This window comes from Petaurus breviceps, unplaced genomic scaffold (assembly GCF_028583685.1).
Source record: "Petaurus breviceps papuanus isolate PSGF00001 unplaced genomic scaffold, PetGlider_PUasm1.0 173, whole genome shotgun sequence".
NCBI classification, from domain to species: Eukaryota; Metazoa; Chordata; class Mammalia; order Diprotodontia; family Petauridae; genus Petaurus; species Petaurus breviceps.
In genome coordinates this window covers 7,012,126-7,031,603 of record NW_027185759.1, presented here as the reverse complement: position 1 = coordinate 7,031,603, position 19,478 = coordinate 7,012,126, and the positions used below count along the sequence as shown (strand labels likewise).

At 44.1% G+C, this 19,478-nt stretch overlaps 1 long non-coding RNA gene across 2 annotated transcripts; it reads right to left on the bottom strand.

Annotated features, from left to right (window-relative positions):
* Positions 1-486: 486 nt before the first annotated feature.
* On the bottom strand, positions 487-15,275 carry LOC138157657 (uncharacterized). Of its 2 annotated transcripts, XR_011167426.1 has the most exons (5): positions 14,637-15,275; positions 8,954-9,154; positions 8,482-8,747; positions 5,125-5,419; positions 487-614 (listed from the first exon to the last, which is right to left on the bottom strand). It is a non-coding gene; the product is annotated as an uncharacterized lncRNA (long non-coding RNA). The 2 variants fall into 2 exon arrangements; XR_011167427.1 differs by lacking the exons at positions 487-614; positions 5,125-5,419 and having other exon boundaries at positions 8,165-8,747; positions 14,637-15,274.
* Between the last annotated feature and the right edge of the window lie 4,203 nt (positions 15,276-19,478).

Here is a 19,478-nt window from a genome sequence, read left to right as displayed (position 1 = left end):
CAGGAAAAATGCTAGTGTGTGTGTGTGTATCTGTCTATCTGTCTGTCTCTCCCCCCCTCTCCCTCCCTCCCTTCTCTCTCTCTCTCTCTCTCTCTCTCTCTCTCTCTCTTCCTCTCTCTCCTCCCTCCTCCTCCTCTCTCTCCCTCTCTCTTTCTCTCTCTCTCTCTCTTCCCCCTTTTCCCCCTTCCTTCTCTTCTCTCTGTCTCTCTCTCTGTCTCTGTCTCTCTCTCTCTCTCTCTCTCTCACACACACACACACACACACACATCTTGAAGCAAATGCTACTTTCTAAAGTTAATATTAAATGGATCTTGATCATTAGCCACCTGCACCTAATATTGGAGGAAAGGGGCAAACATAGTCAGTGTGGACTTGAGTTAATTGCAGTAAAGAGACACTGCAAGTCGTCAGGGTACCCTGTGTGTATAGGCATTAACTGGTGAATAATTACAATAATAACAATAAATTTATTAATAAAATTCATTTAATTTTAATTAAAATTAATTGAATATCATCATCACTTCCATGGTGCTTGAGGTTAGGACAGTCCTTCAAAACAACTGTTGGCCATAGATACTTCCAAGAATAACTTATCCAGCACAATTGATATAATTCTGAATGGGAAAAAATGGACATATGATGAACTGTAACAAAAATACCAGAACTCAATGGAAAATTCAATATAAGAGATCCAGAAAAAATATAAGGAAATCATTACAGACTCTCATAAGGCACTCATTAAGGTCAAACTGTTTACTTATATGAAAATGTTAATATTAGTAATTATTAGTTTGGATTATTAGGGTTCTTATACATGTTATCATTACCAATGTAGTTTGAAAGAAATATAGTTGGGGTGGCTAGGTGGTACAGTGAATAGAGTACTGGCCCTGGAGTCAGGAGGACCTGAGTTCAAATCGGGCTTCAGATACTTAAAACACACACACACACACACACACACACACACACACACACACCTAACCATGTGACCTTGGGGAAGTTTCTTAACCTTAATTGCCCTACCTTCCCTCTACAAAAAAAAAAAGAAAAGGAAAGAAAGATAGTGACTGTTCTTTGTATGATGAGGTGATTTAAAAAAAAAAGGTAGGAAATAGTAAAAAGGAGAATTTATGTCATAATTGCAGGGCATAAGGAGGAGAACTAAGGCTGGTAATATTGGAACCTCAGTGTCATTAGGGTTCAAGAAGAAATAACATGGACATCTGAGAAGGTGTAAAAGTTTTCTGGATTTTTAGAGAGATGAGAAAACTGGAAGGGAGGGTGGAGGATGAATTTTTAGAAGGGCATATTAATCAATATTTGAAAAGTGGTCTAAATAGATAAGAGGGGAGTCTTTTAAAAGGGAGAATAAAATAATGAATAAGAGGGTAAAAGGAAAAAAGAAAGGAACAGAGATAGTATAAAAAGAGAGGTGGAGAAGGAAAATAGTGACTAAAATAAGATGGAGAGAAATTCACAAATAGCAATTATAACCTTTAAGGTGAATGGGATGAACTCACCCATAAAATGGAAACTGATCGCAGTCAATATGTTGTTTACAAGAAGCACATTTAAAAATGAGAGATAAACACAGTGAAAATGAATGGTTGGAGTACAATTTATTTGCTTCAGCTGATGTAAAAAAGATGGGGATAGCAATTATGTTCTCAGACAAAGTTAAGGCTAAAATAGATATAATTAAAAGAGATAAGCAGGGTAACTGCATTTTGAAAAAAAAAGTTACCATAGACAATGAACTACTTGCGCGTGTGTGTGTGTGCATGCACACACATGCACGTGTAATATTCAAATATAAAAATAAGTTTTTTTTTCCTGAATTGATAAATGGTTAAAGGATATGAACAGGCAATTTTCCAATTCCAAATTGAAGAAATCAAAATAATTTATAGCCATATTAAAAAAAGATGTTCCAAATCATTGATTAGAGAAATGCAGATGAAAATAACTGAGATACCATCTTATATCTACCATATTGTCTAAAATGATGAAAGGAGAAAGTGACAAATGTTGGAAAGGAGGAATTGTGAAATAAAACATTTGGAGAACTATCTGGAATTATGCCCAAAGACTTATTAAACTACCAACACCTTTGACCCAACATTACCACTGGTTGGTCTCTTTCCTAATATGATTAGGTAAAAAGGACAGAAAATCTCTATGTTCTATAGTGTTTATCAAAGCTCTCTTCATGGTGGCAAAGAACTGAAAATTGCAGGGATATCCATCTATTGGGGAATGACTGAACAAGTTGTGGTATATGATTGTGGTGGAATACTACTGTGCTATAAGAAATGATGAGCTATTGAATTGCTTATCTTCCCAGTGGGGGTGAGTGAGGAGGGAAGAAGGGAATAAAAAAAATCTTGAACTCCAAAGTTTAAAAACAAATGATTAAAAATTGGCTCTTTACATGCAACTGGGAAATAAAAAATACAGGTACTGGGGTAGAGAACACCATCTTGCCCTACTAGAAAGTTAGGGGGCTGAAAGAGGAGGATATAAGAGAGAAATGATTGGTGGAAGGGGTATTCAGTAGGATTGCTATTTTGGGGTGGGGGTGTACTCCCTGGCTATGGGCAGCTATTTATTTTTTCCTCTTTCTTTGGCAACCTTTGTTACAAGAGTTGACTGATGGGAGTTGGAGACAAAATATTCATAAATGAGTATGATATAAAAAAAAAGCATCAACAAAATATGATTTCAAACTAAGCCTCAAGACAGCCTTGAAATCTAATTGGATCATCTTAGATTCAAGGTCAGGCCTGACTCCCATGTCCCATACAATCTTACCACCTCCCTGAAACACTCAAGAATGCCAGTCCAACCCACCTGCTGCTAACTTTTTTCCAGAAATCAGGTACCCTCTTCCTTTCCTGGGCCTTTTCATTGGATGTTCTGATATTACCTCTCTACCTCAGCCTTCAGGGAATCTTCATCTGCCACTCCTAAGCAAAACCTTCTTTAATTTGTGATCACTCTGTGTGTTCCTCATCCCCATTAAATATTTGTAATTAGTTAATGAATATTTATTAAGAACTTTTTATTTCCTTAAAAGGGCATTTGTTATTTCCATCAGTAAATTGTAAGTTCCCTGACGGCATACTGATTCATTGATGTTTTTGAATTCCTAGTCCCTGAAGCATGCAGGAAGTACACATAATGCTTAATAAGAGTTTGCTCAGTTGACTGAAACTCTTGAGTGTATCCCCAGTACCCAGCATAGGGCCGGGCACATAGGACACATTTAACAAATCATTGGGGATTGATTTATTGATCAATATAATGCTCTCAGTTGGATTCGTCTGGTCCTGCAGGGCCCACTTCAGAACAGGGCCATCCTGGCTAGGAAAATTCTGGGAAACAAAGTCCCACCACCATGAAAGTAGCAGTCCTGTTGCTGATGCTTGGCCATGATACTCAGTCCCTCAATTGGGACATTTTTACTGTCTGGTTCCCATTCCTGGAATGCCTTCCCTCCTCCCCTCTGCTTCCTGTCTCCACTGACTTTCTTCTTCATAGCAATGCCTTCCCTCGGATCTCATCTCTGGGTTCCCCTCCTTTGTGCGTAATTGTTTGCATATCGTCTCCCCCATTTTAAATCAAAACCCGTCTTTTGGCTTTCTTTGCATTCTCAGCACTTAACACACTGCCTGACATTTAATAGTCGACATTTAATAAAAGCTTGTTGACTTGACTTTGAGAATGCTGAAAGGGAGACAGCCACGCAGAAGAAAGGATGTGTAGTCAGCTGGGAGCAAAATGAGAAACATGCTCACATGGAAGATATCTCTTTCTTCAGAAGAAACCTTATCAAGTCACCTTGGGCAGGGAGGTGTCAATCATGCTTCCCTCATAGTCTTAGCAGCCCTTCCCGGGAACTAAGAAAAATAAGAGCTATTTCTATGAAACTTTCTGTTTACAAAATTTTTCACATACATGATTTGAGAGCATGCCTGGGGTTATGGACTGGGGGCTAGATTTGGAGACAGAAGGTCTGGATTTGAATCTCATGGCTACCTAAAAGGAAGCACAGCACCACTGTTGCCGATTAGTGGCCACCAACTTTGACCCTGTTTTGTTTTTTTTAAACAAACAAAGGGACTGAAGGGGATTAAGAGACTTGACAAAGGCCACAGAGCTGGAACCATGGATATCTGGAACAGAAGTGACCTCAGGGACCACACCAATCCATCCCCTCAGTTTGTGGCTGAGGAGCCTGAGGCCCTAGGGAGGTGAGGGGAGGTCACTCTGAGGTCACACAGAAAGCATGGTGAGATTCAGACCTCGTTGCTCTGTCTCCACAGACCAGCTTTTGCACACCATCTCCCATCATTTCCTACGGGAACTTGTCGAGTCTCTTTACCTTTTGGGCCTCGATTTCCACTTGGGGAATGAGTTATCAGGGGTCTCACTTGAACCTCACATGCAAGGTAGGTTGGGTATCATTTCAGTTCATTGATAAGACATTAGGAAGTCTCCTTGGACAGTGAAGTTATAAGTAATATTTCTGGTGCAACGTCTGGCATATGATAGGGATCTAATAAATGTTGACAGTTAAGGAAATTGATGCTCATGGAAACTAAATAACTTGCTTCAAGTCATACAATCAAGAAATGGCTGAGGAATTGGGACCAAAATCTTACTCTTTTGGAATTAATTATAAGACTTCTCCCTATGAACTATACTCCCAATCCCTTTGATGGCAGGATATAAAGGGAGAAAAATGGCAGACCAGCAAGGGGGGGAGGGAGGAGTGTTGACTCACTTTGGCATGGAAAGGAGGGAAACATGTCTAGACAGAATTAGGAGCCTAGTAGTCAATGACAGGGGCTTCTAAACTCAAGCTCTTTCATGGGGCAGGATCAATACAGGAAATTACTTTCTCTAACTCCTGAGGGAGCCTTCGGAAGGAGAACCTGCCAGCTAGGATTGGGGCCCAGTGCCCGGCGCACAGCCAGGACCAAACCCCTCACATCCCTGTTGCTGGTGAAATGGCCCGATGCTCAGGGCAGCTCGCTCTGTAATTAGGGAGTGGAGTCCAAAGCAGCAGATGACTAGAGCTCAGTTATAATTACAATACAATGCACTGCACTGTGAAATCACCTCTGCAGCCAATGACTCATGGGGCCTCCAAGGAGGGAATCTGCACAGCCAGGCTTCTGGGATGGGCGGCGGATGGCCTCAGCTCTATGCTTTCCCAGTTCATCTTGGTGCACCAGAGTCCTCTTGGCAGGTCCTTGATTGCAGAGTATTAAATTCTAGTCCCAACATTGGCTGTTATGTGATAACGCAGACTTGGCTGTTAAAAAGGCACCTGGGCAATATTAGGAGTCCAGCCCTGGACACTAGAAGAGGCTTCCTCAGAGGCTAAGAATGTGGGGTCAGCCTTTGGAATGCACTAGGAAAGAGGAAGCAAAGAAGGAAAGAAGCGCTGGTTAAACATCCACTGTGTGTCAGGGCCTGTTGGGAAGCACTTGATCGACATGTTCTCTCCTTTTATCCTAATGATCCCAGATGTAGGTGCTATTTGTACTGCCCTTTTAAAGGTAAGGAAACAGAAATAGAAGTTAAGAGACTTGGCCAGGGTCACACAGTTACTAGGTGACTGAGGTTCTCCAGGCTTCTGACTGACTTGTCCCTTGGACCTGTAATTAATACCCCTTTATTGGAGTGCAGGAAGATTACAAGTCTATAAAGAGAACAAAGTCAATGTTCTCTAGCTTTCATTTTCTGGGAAAAAAGTTTCATCTCAGATTCCCTGAAGCAAAGGGAAACCTAGGCATCCTCTCAAGATAAACTCAGAAAGCTAGTCCAACCACAGAAGCATTAATCAGCAGTTGCTCTGCATTCTAAAGCCCACCCTCCAGGGCTGCTGTTTATGAAGGTACATGAAGGAAGACAGCTGGGTGGGGGCCGTGGGGAGATTGGTTTGGCTGTGCCCAAGTACTGGAGAGCCAGTCAGAAGCCTGACCCCAATCAGAAAATGAGTCGACCACAGGAGGACAAAGATGGCGCTCACAGGTCTCTTACTTTGGTGGATGTTTTGTTAAAAGTACTCCCTAGGGGCTTGCAGGGGATGGACAGCAACCCCAGTGACATCCTACTGGGGAATAGAAGGTCACAGTTTCAGCACTTGAGACTCAGTACAAGGCCATTGATAAAGGGCCAGAGTTGGAGTCTGGAAAGCCTGCTTTCACATCCCAAATCTGACACCAACTAAGTGACCATGTACTCTGAGTGTCTCTGAGCCACAAAATGGAAATAAAAATACTTGTGGTCCCTGTCTCACAACATTGTTGGGATGATCATGTGAAATAATGTTAGCAAAAAGTTTTGGAGTGCTGCAGTTAGCAGTCTTCAGTGTCCCACTGAGCTCCCAGAGCCTGTTGGCTGTGCAGGCTTCAATTCCCAGGACTGGTTGTCTCCAAGCCACAAAGAACTGGCCTTCTTAATCAAAGTCATGGCAGATGCCATGGAAAATGGTATCAAGTTTGACTGCCGGTCACTCTTCCTACCTTAGTGATCCTGCCAGTAGCATTTGCTTACCTGAAAGATTAAGCCATACATATCTGAGCAGCACAGGAAAACCATAAATGGTAGCATGAGGCAGAAGAGAGGGCAGGATTTGGGATTAGGGGACCTGGGTTCAAATCTTGACTACTCACTAGCTGTGAAACCTGGCATCGCTCCCTTCCTTCCTGTGGGTCTCAGTGGCCTCACTGTTTCAAATGATGGGGTATGAATTAGATTTCCTTTCTGACTCTGATTTATATCCTGGAGATTTGGTCATGATAGGATACATAACGTGGATTTAGGAAGAAGGAACAACTGGGTTCTAATTCTGCCCCTAATACCTATTCACCATATTACTGAATTGCATCCAACAAAGTCATATTCCACCTTTCTGAGTCTTGGTCTGTTCATCTGTAAAATGGGATTTAGAATAATTCCTATAGGGAATACTTCACAAGGGCACTGTGAACATCAAAGGATATAACAGACTTCAGATGACCTATGAGTACTAACAATTATCTGGCCATTAAGATTACATACACCAGAGTCCCAAACCATGCCTGGTCCAGGACCTGGGAGTAGAGACCACTCCATCAGTGTCCCAAGCCCCACTTCTGAGTCTGCAGGGGAGAGCTGGCTATGGCTGGGCAGGTAGGAATAATTGCGATTCAATAAGCCTTCATTCAATGCCTACTTAATGTCTGCCAGGGCCCTTTGAGGCACTGTGACTAAAAAAGACAAAGGTAGAAGACACCTGCCCTCATGGAGCTGCCATTCTCCTGAGGATATGGATGCAGATAAATCAAGATTCCATATTGAAGCCAGAATAATAGGAACTCTAACTTAGATTTGTGTAGCACTTTAAAGTGAACAAATGATCGGTACCATGAGGCAGCAATGGAAGGACATCCTGGTTCCTACTCACAAATTTTATTGTCCAGTTGTTTTTCAGCTGTGTCTGACTCTTTGTGATCTTTTGGGGGTTTGCTTGGCAAAGGTATTTGCCATTTCCTTTTGCAGCTCATTCTACAGAGGAGGAAACTGAGGCAAATAGGGTAAAGTGACTTGCCCAGGGTCATGTAGCCCAAGTGTCTGAGGTCAGGTTTGGATTCAGGAAGATGAGTTTTCCGGATACCAGGCCTGGCATTTTATCCACTGCGCTACCTATATGCCCATCCTCTAGTAAGAGTAACTGAGTTCCAGTTTTGACTCTTCCACTTACTATGCAACTTTGAAAAAGTCACTTAACCTCTCTTGACCTCAGTCTCTTCATCTCGAAGATGTCACCACTGGATTAGAGGAACTCTGATGTCCTTTCCTGCTTTATGTAATTTACAGAGAGTCTCTGAGTGGTGACCCTCTAATCCCTAACTAGGATGCCACATAATGCTAAATGTGCACTGGGACTCTTGAATCTTCTATCAATGCTACACAGAAGGTGAGAAGGATGGGAACGGGCATGCAGAACTCTAGTAACTTTCGAGGGGGCTGGAGGCTTCAGTTGACATTGTCGCGGGTTTCAAAGAGAATGGCAAGAGAGGAAATAGAGGTAGCCAGAATAAATGATTCTTTCAAGGAGTTCAGTAGAGAAGGAAGGAGATATTTAAGAAGAAAAGACAGGAGGGTCGGATTAATGAGTTTTGCTTATTTTTGTGAGGATGGGTGAGACGTGGAAGGAATCGGTAGATATGAAGAGTGGAGAATGTAGAGTAAGTATATCTATAGCAGTGGGGCAATCTGCGGTACAATACGTTAATGAATGGGATCAAGGAGTAGATTGAAGTGATAGTCTTGGCACGGAGAACCACTTCTTCTCCAGAGACTGGTGAATGAGAAAAACAGAGGTGATGAAATTTGATGTATATGGGAATAAAGAAAAAGGGAGAAAGGGGAGATTTTGGTGGGGGCTTCAATGCATACTGGGAAGGGTGAGACAGATTACTCAACTGAGACGGTGGGGTGAGTGGATGGCATGGAAAGACAGAGAAAAGATGAGAAGGGTCGGACTAGTTGCTGTGATTGCTGGGATGGAGTTAAGGAGAGATGAGCAGAAGGATATCCTTGCTGAGATGAGGATCCCATTGAGATGCCGTCACGACAGCTTGGATTGGCCTCAATCACCACTGCCTCCTGGCTTCCTGCAGCATTGGGCAGCTTCGTGTGGATAGGAGAGAAAGGGGGCAGACGATGAGAAGAGCTTCCTGTTGAGTTCACTAAGGGATTCAAGAGTAGAGGAGAGTGTCATTTAACTGGTTCACTGGGGGTTAAAGATTGAGAAAAAAAATTAAGTGAAACTTTTGCAAGAGTGTATAGAGGGGTAAGATCCTGGATAGGATGAATAACAATGGAAGTCATAGGGGAACAGAGATGAAACATCCCATGATAAAACATCCAGTAAAGAACCTGTGAGTTCACACACCTGCACTAGCCACGGTGGCTCTTCTGGCGTCCAGAGATGGCTCTCTTCTCTGCTGCCAGAATCCTGGTGTTTGAAGCTGCTTCCTTCCTTGAATAGATACCTTTGTGTCCAGCTCTGTCTCCGTGTCTATTTGTGCTGTCTGATCTTTGTTTCTGTCTCTGCTTTCTTCCTTATGCAAAATCTCTTATTGTTTGTGCAATACTGTTTCAAAAGGACAGAGAAGAAATGGTAAGAGGGGTTAGGAGAGAGAGAAATGCATGCCTTCCCCCCCCATCTCCTTCCAGGGTCTGGGCTCTTTTTCCCCTTGTGGGGAGGAATTGACAAATGCTTGCATTGCTGGATGGGTCTCCTCCTGGGCAAATTAGTCCTCAATGTCATAATGAACAAGGTATGAGAAGGAGAGCTAACTAGAGAAAGTCCTACCGGGGTCTCATGTGAAAAACATTCCCAACACTGAATTCTCTAACTCAGTTTATCTTTCAAAAGCTCCCAGAGATGTGTCCATCTGCTGTCTGCCAATCAGATTGTCCTATTGTGGTTCACTCAGAGGAAGGAACTTCACACTTCATAAAAGGATCAGGAAACAGGCCTATCTTTTAAATTAAATATCTCATTAATCTTATTATGGGGCAGGTAGGTGGCACAGTAGATAGAGCACTGGGTCAGGAGTCTGGAAGGCCTGAGGTTAAATCTGATCTCAGATACTTTTGGGCTATGTGACCCTGAAAAAGTCACTTAACCCTGTTTACCTCAGTGTCCTCATCTGTAAAATGAGCTAGAGAAGACAATAACATACCACTCCAGTATCTCTGCTAAGAAAAACCCAAAAGAGGTCAGTCATGAAGAGTGGGGCATGACTAAAAATGATTAAGTAGCCATATTATTAGGCCATTAAGGGGGCTTCCCTGCCTGCCCTACAAATGCAAACTTGATATTTCAATATGTGATCTCTGCTGTGAAAGAAGAATCATCACAATCAAAATCATCATTCCCAGTCTTCCAGACATAAGTTACCCTGACCCCTAAATGGTACGATAATTATAAAAAGGTGACACCATATTGAGTAAAGTGAAAAGCTCTCACAGCACAGAGACCTCCTGCTAGAACACCAAACGGGAAGCAGGAAGCCCACATCCTTCGTTGGCCTCTGTCTGCTTCTTGAGGTTAATCAGTCCAATAAAGAATAGTAAATCCCTACTAGGAACCAAACACTGAGCCAGCTGCTTGAGCTACAAGTACATCAAAGCAATTATTGCCCCTCCAATGAGCTTACAGATAACACAAAATTGTACCAAATGTCCCTATAGAGTTAGATGAATACAAGGTTAAATCTACAGAAAATATTCCTTCATGCCAACAGTGTCTTTAAAGAATCTATTTTAACATCTTAGCAATATTGTCTGAACATTAAACAGAAAGAAGAAAAGAAGGCAGTTCCTCACTCCCCAGATCATTTCTGCCTGAACTACATTAAATATTGTATGAGAATAATGACAACGGCAATGATGTTGTCTATCCTTCATTTCTGAAGAATTTAGCCCATTTCTTTAGCCCTTTATGTTTTGTGTTGCCTTCTGGGGTCACTGTAGGGTCCTCAGACAAGCCCTACCCAACCATGGAAGGCTCTTCTCAACCAAGTCTTTCCCCTATTTTTGTCTTAGTAGAAATGGTTAAGAAAAAACAAACAAAAAAAAAACACAAAACCTGTTAGCTGGGCTGACTACTGCAAAAGAGGTCTTTGTCTCCCTCACAGTGCAGAGCAGAGACCAGCCATGCCCAGGCTTTGGGGAACAGCTGTGGGATTCTCGAGTGGAAATGAGGATACTTAGCATGGATTGAAAAGGATGGCTGGCTTAGAAGGCAAGCACACTCAGGGGTGGGGCAAGAGTGAGCCGCATTGATCCCCTGAGCTATGAGCATCTGAGGGGTCAGGGGCTGGGGGTGGTGTTTGGGGAATGATTTTAGCTGTGTCAGACACAGGAATGCCAGCTGTGAAAAGGAGGTGGTGCATGCAGCCACCTACACACAGTCTACCTACTTTGATACAAAACAAAAACCAGTCCCTTTGTGGGGTGATGGGCCATCAGGCCTCTCTTTTTCTCCATGGAGAGACTTCCAATGGTTTTCTTCCTTGAAACAAGTTAAGGTCATACTTTGCCAAGGGAACAAAATCCCATGTAAGCCCTCCCTTCACCTCTGACCCATGCCAACGTTCCAAGCTTTTGTCCAGTTTCTCCAGGTGAAATTCCTGCATTTATGTCTTGCATTTCCTTTGTAATAAGTTTGTTGAAATGTTTATCCAAATGGAGAGACCCTAACTTGTTTCTACATATCGTAGAATTAGTAATGTAATAAAATTGTAATAGTGATATTTATACAGTGCTTACCATGTCCTAGGCCCTGTGCCAAGTTGTAGGGGTCCAAAGAAAGAAAACAACAACATAGTTCCGCCCCTCAGATAGCATACATTCTCATGGAGATGTGAACATACCCACAAGTCATATTCACTGTAGCTAAAGGTTAAGAGCAAAAAGGTTTTGGCAGGGGAGGCGAGACAGGAAAGGTTCCAGTGGAGGGGGGAAGGGGAATTAGTACTGAGCCTTGAAGGAAGCCAGGGCACTAAGAGGTGTAGGGAAAGAGGAAGGGAAGCCCAGATGTTGGGGACAGGATGTGCACAGGTGTCAAGCCAGCAGGTGGAATATTTCATTGGAGGAATTGCAACTATGCCAGTGCCTCTGGGTCCTCCAGTGAGTGAAGGGAAGGAAGGCACAGCAGGTTGGAAGAGGAGAAAGGGGCCAAGCTACCCAGGGCCAAGGGACACCATATTTGATCGTGGAGATAAGCAGAGGCACCTGGAGGTCAGGGAGTCTTTGAAAAATCACCTGGACGGTTGAAGGGAGGCTGAAGTAGGAACAGCTGAGCCAGAGACACCAGGGAAGAAGCTACTTCAATTGGTCAATAAGGAGAGGTGATGAAGGCCTGTCCTGGGGTGGTGCTTATGAGTATGGACAAGGGGGGACGTTGACCAAAGACGTTGTAAAGTTCAACGAGGTTTAAGATATGGTCAGAAATTGGATCTGTGGAGGAAGAAGAAGGAAGAATCCAGAATGACACTGTGGCTGGGGGCCTGAGTGACTGGGGAGAGAAATGGCAGGGCCTTAACAGTTTTAATGAAGCTACCCTTCCCCCCAGCTTTGCAGATATAAGAGAAATGAGGCTCCAAGAGTGACTTGTTAAGTATTTCAGCAGGAATTTGGAACCAGCACCAGGATCCCTTCACTCCTCCTTGCTGCCTCGACCCGGACTGCCCTTCTCTCCATGCTTGCCATCCTGTCAATGACCTTCCTAAACTGTAGCTGGTAGAGGTGGCCTGAGCAGGCTGGTGGCCAAGAAGGTGGTTTTCATGCAGCCCAAAGACTCATGAGCTGTCTCAGCTGCCTTGTCGTCCCATCCTTCAGTGTTGCTTCCTAGGAGGGAACCTTCCATTAAATCCAGAAGCACGCAGCACGTTCCGGAAAGGCTTAGCTCCATGGCGTGGTTCTTCACACCATCAGGATGCTCCGCTAACTATAGTTTACATCAGCCCCAGGAAGACTTTATAAACGCTGATCCTATCAATGACCTCACTTCCCAGGTGCAAGCTTAGCGTCACCCTCCCCAGGTGGGACAAGGTTTCCCATAAAATTCTGAATTCTGTGATTTCTTGCCTTTATTTATGTCATTCATTTTGCCTCAGGTTAAAAAAGAAAAAAAAAAGCCAAAAGATCTAGCTGGATTACCTTCCCAGCCCCACCGCTTGCTGTTTCTGTGTACCAAGACCTAAAATATTTTCTGGAGAAACAGGATTTTCTGCGAAGTGCTTTGTGGGTCATCTAAAAATCATGTTGTATGAATTCAGAGGTGCCACTATCTCATGGCCATTATACTTATAAGATTCTTTTGTATCCTTATGAATTTGACAAACATCAGCTAATGTGAACATGCTTATGGAGAGGTGTAGAAGAGATGTCCTTATGGAGCCATGGGCCTCTTCCAGCTGGAGCTGGGTTGTTATTTATATATATTTAAAATGTATGATGGTAGGTCCAGCCCAGCCCTGCTAGCCCGTCTTCTCATGGTCCTCCTTGCTCTGTGTACTTCTTAGAGGATTTGTCGGCCCAACTCCCTTTCTTTTCTTAAACTTGCTACTTTAGTTACTTTACTTAAGTCAAACTAGAAGGTACGGTGATTAGAGCCCAAATTCAAATCTGGTCTCTGACTTAGCTGTGTGACCCTGAGCAAGGCACATCACCTCCATGAGCTTCAGTTTCCTCATCAGTAAAATGTGGAGAATGACAGGACCTCCCAGGCTCCTACCCTGAGGACCAAACCAGACAGTCCTCGGCATATACTTTGCACAGTGGGCACATAGCACTATATGAATGTTGTTGTTGATGTTTTTAAATACAATCAGAAGATCTAGGGAAGAGAAGTCAAAGTGAGAGCGAAGGGTCTGCCTCATTTCCTGGTATACCTATAGATCTCTGTGGAATTGACTTTATCAGAACAGGAAGGGCTGCTTCCATGACCCACAGAAATGGCCTCCGACGGTTCCATGTAGTACGGCAGCATCGATGGCCTCCCAGCCCTCACCGGTCCTGTCACACTGGAAAGGCTTTAGGGCAGTCCCCTTGGATCTTAGAGGTAAGTGGGAATACCTGGAGCTCAGGGAGCCTGGACATCCCCCCATCTTTGAAAAGCCACCTGACACCTGAGAGGAGGCTGGAGCAGGTGCAGCCTGAGGCCGGCACACTGAAGAAGAGGCTGCTGTAATCAACCAGCGGAGAGAGGGCCAGGCTGGGGTGGTGCCTGTGAGAGTGGACATTAACTAGAGCTGGTGGGAAGCCCAGCATGGATCTGTGGGTAAGGATGAGCCTGTGGCTGTGAGCCTGAGCAATGGGGAGAGAGAAGGAGGCCCCTCATTGCTCCCAATGACTCACACCCATTGTCTGGGGGTGACCACAGCCCACAGGCATGGCCACGAAGACCTGCATGCAAAGGTCCAGAGGAGAACTGGCATGGACACTGGGGGGGAGCTGTGCTCCTAATTGGATCTGAACTCAGGCCACATGGCATCCCAGATGGGATGGTTCAAATGCCCCCGTGGGTGTCATTCCATGTGCGATCTTGGGCAAGTCACTTAGCTGCCTGAAGGCATTGTTTTCTCATCTGTAATACGGGAGGACTTGACTGCATGAGGTCTAGTGAGGTCCCTTCCAGGTCAAAATCCATGATTCTTTGAGTAAAGCCATGGGCCCATGGAATGGTGGACCTGGCAATGGGATGCAGAGATGATTTACTTTGTTCTTTTTCAGAAAAGGAAAATCCAGAGAGGCCTCAGCTGAAGAGCTGGGACCAGAGCCCAAGGTCAGGCACACTAAAGTACTCGGGGGCCCTGAACACACAGACTTAGGTTTCTGGAGCTCTTCATTGGCTTATCTAGAACATCCTTCACATTTTCCCTGAAAGAAATTTAATGCTTTGATTTTAGGTTCTTGTTTCTAGAATGACTTTTGAATCTTTCCCTTCTCTCCTTGCAAACACCGCTGTCCTGTCCAAGCCCTTATATCCACTCACCTGGACCTTGGAGGCCTGAGCCTCACTGGCATCCCTCCCCTCAGATAGCACCCTCATCACCTCTTACCTGACTGTTGCTAAAATGCTGGCCTGTATCTCTCCAGTGTTTGAAGGCTTGAGTGTTGCTTTGCAGGTATTATGAAACAGATTGCAGTCACCCCCTGATGGGCACTGCTTCTTCTAGGATGTTCCTTCCACATGTCTGCCAAACAAAAATTCTTAAAGCACATTTTTTACCCCATCGCTCCTCTGGCCAAAGATGGCTCCCTATCGCCCCTGGGATAGCCTATAAAGACCATCCCTATGGCCCCAAGCTCTCTTTCCAGACTGACTATGCCTTACTCTTTGAGCATCTTATCTATTCAGTCACACTCTCCTATTTGCTGTTCTCCAGGCATGCCACCCCCACTTCCTTGGCTTTAATCTGGCTGAACCATGAGCTTCTTCCTTCTGTGGCTTGGAATGTCAGCTCCCTTTGGAAGTCCTGCTTCTGAAGGCTGTTCCTGACTCTTGGAACAATTTATGGTTCTTCTAAAAAGAATCACCTTGTAGGGATTTTATAAATATCTGGGACCCAGCCATCTGTTCATCTTTCATTCCAATGATAATTCCCTTCAGGCCAGAGGCTACTTTGTTGTAGGTTTTTATTCCCAGCTCCCATCCTAGCCCTTGGCATGTAGTCACTATTTCAAAAAAAGAAAGAAAGAAAAAATACCACCTCACTGATTTAGATACCAAACTTTTGACTCCATTAGACTTTCCAATGTGTTGGGGGCAGCTAGGTGGCGCAGGGAATGGAGCACCGGCCCTGGAGTCAGGAGGACCTGAGTTCAAATATGGTTTTAGACATTTAACACAAAAACTAGCCAAGTGACCTTGGGCAAGTCACTTACACCCAATTGCCCTCCAAAAAGCAAAAAAAAAAAAATACCAACATGTTGCCATTTTTGTAATGATTCCCCCTTCCAGTGTCTATGACGAAGGGCCCCTACCATGGCCTTACCAGTCAAAGGCTCCACTTAAGCTGATGATTCTCCCTGACTATAGTAAGCCTCATAATGTGTAGAAGCCACCTCTCTGAGGAGTGGTCCTGTGACCTGAGTGTGCCTTGTCAGGCTTGGTAGTGGGCACAGGCAGTAGGATCCCGCTTTAGTTGAGGAACAGAGAGTTTGGAGAAAACCCCCAGCATGAGAAGAGGCATCTTTAGGGCCTTTGATAGGAAGCCCTTCAGAAAAGCCTCTATCTAGTCCCTGCTTCTGGGACTGGGTCCCATGAAGACTTAAGAACCAGGTAGTTCAGAATTGTGAGCTACTAATATCAGAGGTCTAGAGTCAAATGGTACCTCAGAGACATCCAAGTCCATCCTCCTCCTTTTACAGATTAGGAAACTCTGGCCTTGGACCTGAGGTGATGCCCCAAGTCATATAGTAGTAAGTGGCAGAAGCCTCAGGATTTGAGCCCACAATCTCCTGCCTGAGCCATCATTGTTCCAGCCCTGCTGGGTGACCTGCATTGCTTTGCTTCTGCTTCCTCTTCCCCAGAGTTGGGGCTTTGGGGATTTCTCATGAAAAGGGAGCCCAAGTGGACAACACTGAGTTCTAAATGTGTGTGTCAGGGGGAGGTGTAGCCCCAGCTGTCTCCTCATGGATCTCAGACCAGGGGGGAAAGAGGGGAGGATGCCCTGCATTCTCTCCCCTACCTCCTCACATGCTTCCCCAAGATTCCTGACAATATTCTTATTTCATTTGCATTAATCAGTCACCAGACACTCCCGATAAAAACCTTGTGTCCAGACAGGTTGGCAGGAGCCTTTCTCCATTCTTGTCTGAGCTACATGTTGAGTCAAGAACAGAAGAGACTTCTTGCACCTGTTCTGTTCTCATATGGGAAGACCCTGAGAGATGTCATGGGATGGGGGAGGCGGGGCTTCATTTTAGCCAATGGAAATTGAGTTGTGATGTCAAGAACTCTGGGTTCAGTGTCAAGACATCTGAGCTCCATCACTTACAACCCAATGTGATACTGGGAAATCCATACATCAACCAAAGCACAAAGAATTGCTTAGTACCTACTAGGTTTCAGCCCTTGGGCTAGTTGCTGAGCCTACATAAGCAGAAATATGATAGTATCCAGCCCCAAAGACCTTCCATTCTAATGGAAGAGATGGGATGTACAATTGTAGATACATATACAACCCTCTTAAAAACAAATCCAAGGCCACCTTGGCAAAGGAGAAGGAGCCAGAAGTGGGGAACTAGGAATTCCAAAAGGTGGAGGGGAGGACAGACAGTGCATTCTGGGCATGGGGGACATTCAGAGCAAGGAGCTGGAGACAGGAGATAGAGTATTTCATATGAGGAGAAACAGGAGCAAGATCAGTTTAGCTGGACAATATAGTGTATGGGGTTGGGGGCAATGTGTGATATTAATGGAAAGGGAGCTGGGGCTTGGTTATGAAGGAGTTTAAATCCCAACAAGAGAGTCTGTATTTGATTCTGCATGTAATAGTCTCCATGGCTTATTTTATGGGAAGCAGGGAGCAGAATGGTCAAACCTGGGCTTTAGGAAAATCTCTTTGACAACAATGTCTTGGATAGAATCGATTGATGAGAGACTTAATTCAGATAGAATAATGAGGAAATCAGAGGGCCTGATGTGGAATGGCAGCTGAGTGGTGGGACAAAGTACCATATAGAAGATGTTTGGTGAAGGTGGAAATGACCCAATTTGGCACCTGATTGGAAATGTGAGAGGGCGAGTGAGAGATGGAGGAGTTCAGGTCAATGGTTACAAAACTGGGAAACTGGGAGGAGAGCAACACCCTCCAGAGTATCAGGGAAGTTAGGAAGAAGGAAGCACTAGGAGCCAAAGAATTGCTGAGGATAGCTAAGTCATTCACATTTTATTAAACTATATTGCTTTTATTGTATACAATTACTGTTACTGTTTCTGTTGAATTCACTATGTATCAGTTCATGTAAATGTTTTCAGGTTTTTTCTGAAACCATACTGTTTGTCATTTCTTATAGCACAATAATATTCCTTCAAAATACCACAGCTTCCCCATTTTATTGGCATCCCTTTGATTTTACAACCCTTAGCTACCACAAAAAAAAAAGAGCTGCTATAAATATTTTTGTCCAAGTAGGCCCTCCACATTTTTATGTCTTCAGGATATAGACCTATAGCAGGGGTACTGCTGGATCACAGGGTATGCAGAGTTTTATAGCCCTTTTGGCATAATTACAAATTCCTCTCCAGAATTATTAACCCCATTTTGTGGATTGTGACATTAAAACTCAGAAATCGAAGTCCGTTATTGCATAGTAAAAGTTAGGTAGGATTTGGTCTTCTTACTCCAACCACTCACTATCCAACAAGTAACATATGCCTTGTCTGAGGCAGTCACAGTATGTTTAGATATTCACAAGGTTACTTCCAGCTGGGGAAAGCCCTATTCCATTCTTCAGGCGATGGTCTAAGCCTGAATAAGCCTATTTTGGGGGTCATCTCATTGGCCTGGGGGATGGGGAATTCAGGTATTAGCCAGCATTTGGGAAAGATAGGGGAGGAACTCACTAGGGAAGCTGACCAGACCACATAAGGACTTCCTGGACTTCAATTTTCATTCCCCCATAAATTTGAGATCTGACCGAAGTAGGAAAGGAGTTTGATGTTAGGAGTGTCCTATGAACAGCTGCTTAGTGTGGTCTAGATAAGCCGCCCCCACATCATGCTCGAGTACAAGCTGTAATGGACAGGGTATTGACTTCATATGCTCTGCTGGAGAGTCCCCTCAAATCCTCCATCTCCTGCGATCCTTCTACTTTTTTGCCCCATATACTCACTGAATAGATTATTTCCTTTGCGGACATATGTGGAGCCTTCTTACTTCTGCTCAGAAGGATAGGAATAACAAGTTATGGACTTCATGGCAAGTGTCTTGGGTCAAATCATGGCTCTAACATTTCACACCCTGAGAAACTTTAAGCAAGTCATATCTCTAAGTCTGAGTTTCATCATCTATAAAATGGGGCTTTTGGATTAGATGACTTCTAATATTCTTTGTACTATTGATTTTAGTGATCTTCTGTGTGTGCACGTATGTGTGTGTATTTATATGTCTACATGTATATGCACATGGTGGGGGGAAATAATTTCCTGACCTCGTTGCCTCTCTCTTTTCCTCTTCTAACTGGTCTCCCACCACTTTAAGTTAATCTGCACTCCAATCCACTTCAGAACTGTGCAAGAATCAGCCAGAGCCATTTAGATAATAGGAAATAGGGCTACAAGCAAAACCAGGGACAGTTCAGAGAAAGAAGTCCAACCACACCTAATCAGACTAGAGATACATATAGCCTTTGAGGCTTAACATCTGCAATTGGAAAGAGTAGAGGATGCCCTGAGAATTACACTGGAGGACGGAAGGGCTCAGGGTTAGCACAGAGTGGCCAAGGGGTGACCTGGGATATCTCAGGGAGTAGCAGTACCTAGAGTAACACTTTTTGGCAGATTGGAACAGTCCAGATTTCCACATACTCCAAAGTCTCTCACATGCTATCCTGAAATGCCATATAAGGTCATGAAGATCTAGCACTCTGAACCTGAAAGATTTATACTGAGTTATGCCTAGGAGGCAAAAGGCAATACTGAAACCCAGGGGAACGAGGGTGATAGTCAATTAAGTCAACAACCATACCCCCCAAAATGGCAGGGAGCAGAGCCTCCTGGACTAGACCCAAAGCCCTAACTCATGAACTGAAGCTGAGCTGTTGGGTAAATAAGATGCAGTGTGTATGTGTGTGTGTGTGTGTGTGTGTGTGTGTGTGTGTGTGTGTGTGTGTGTGAGAGAGAGAGAGAGAGAGAGAGAGAGAGAGAGAGAGAGAGAGAGAGAGAGAGAGAGAGA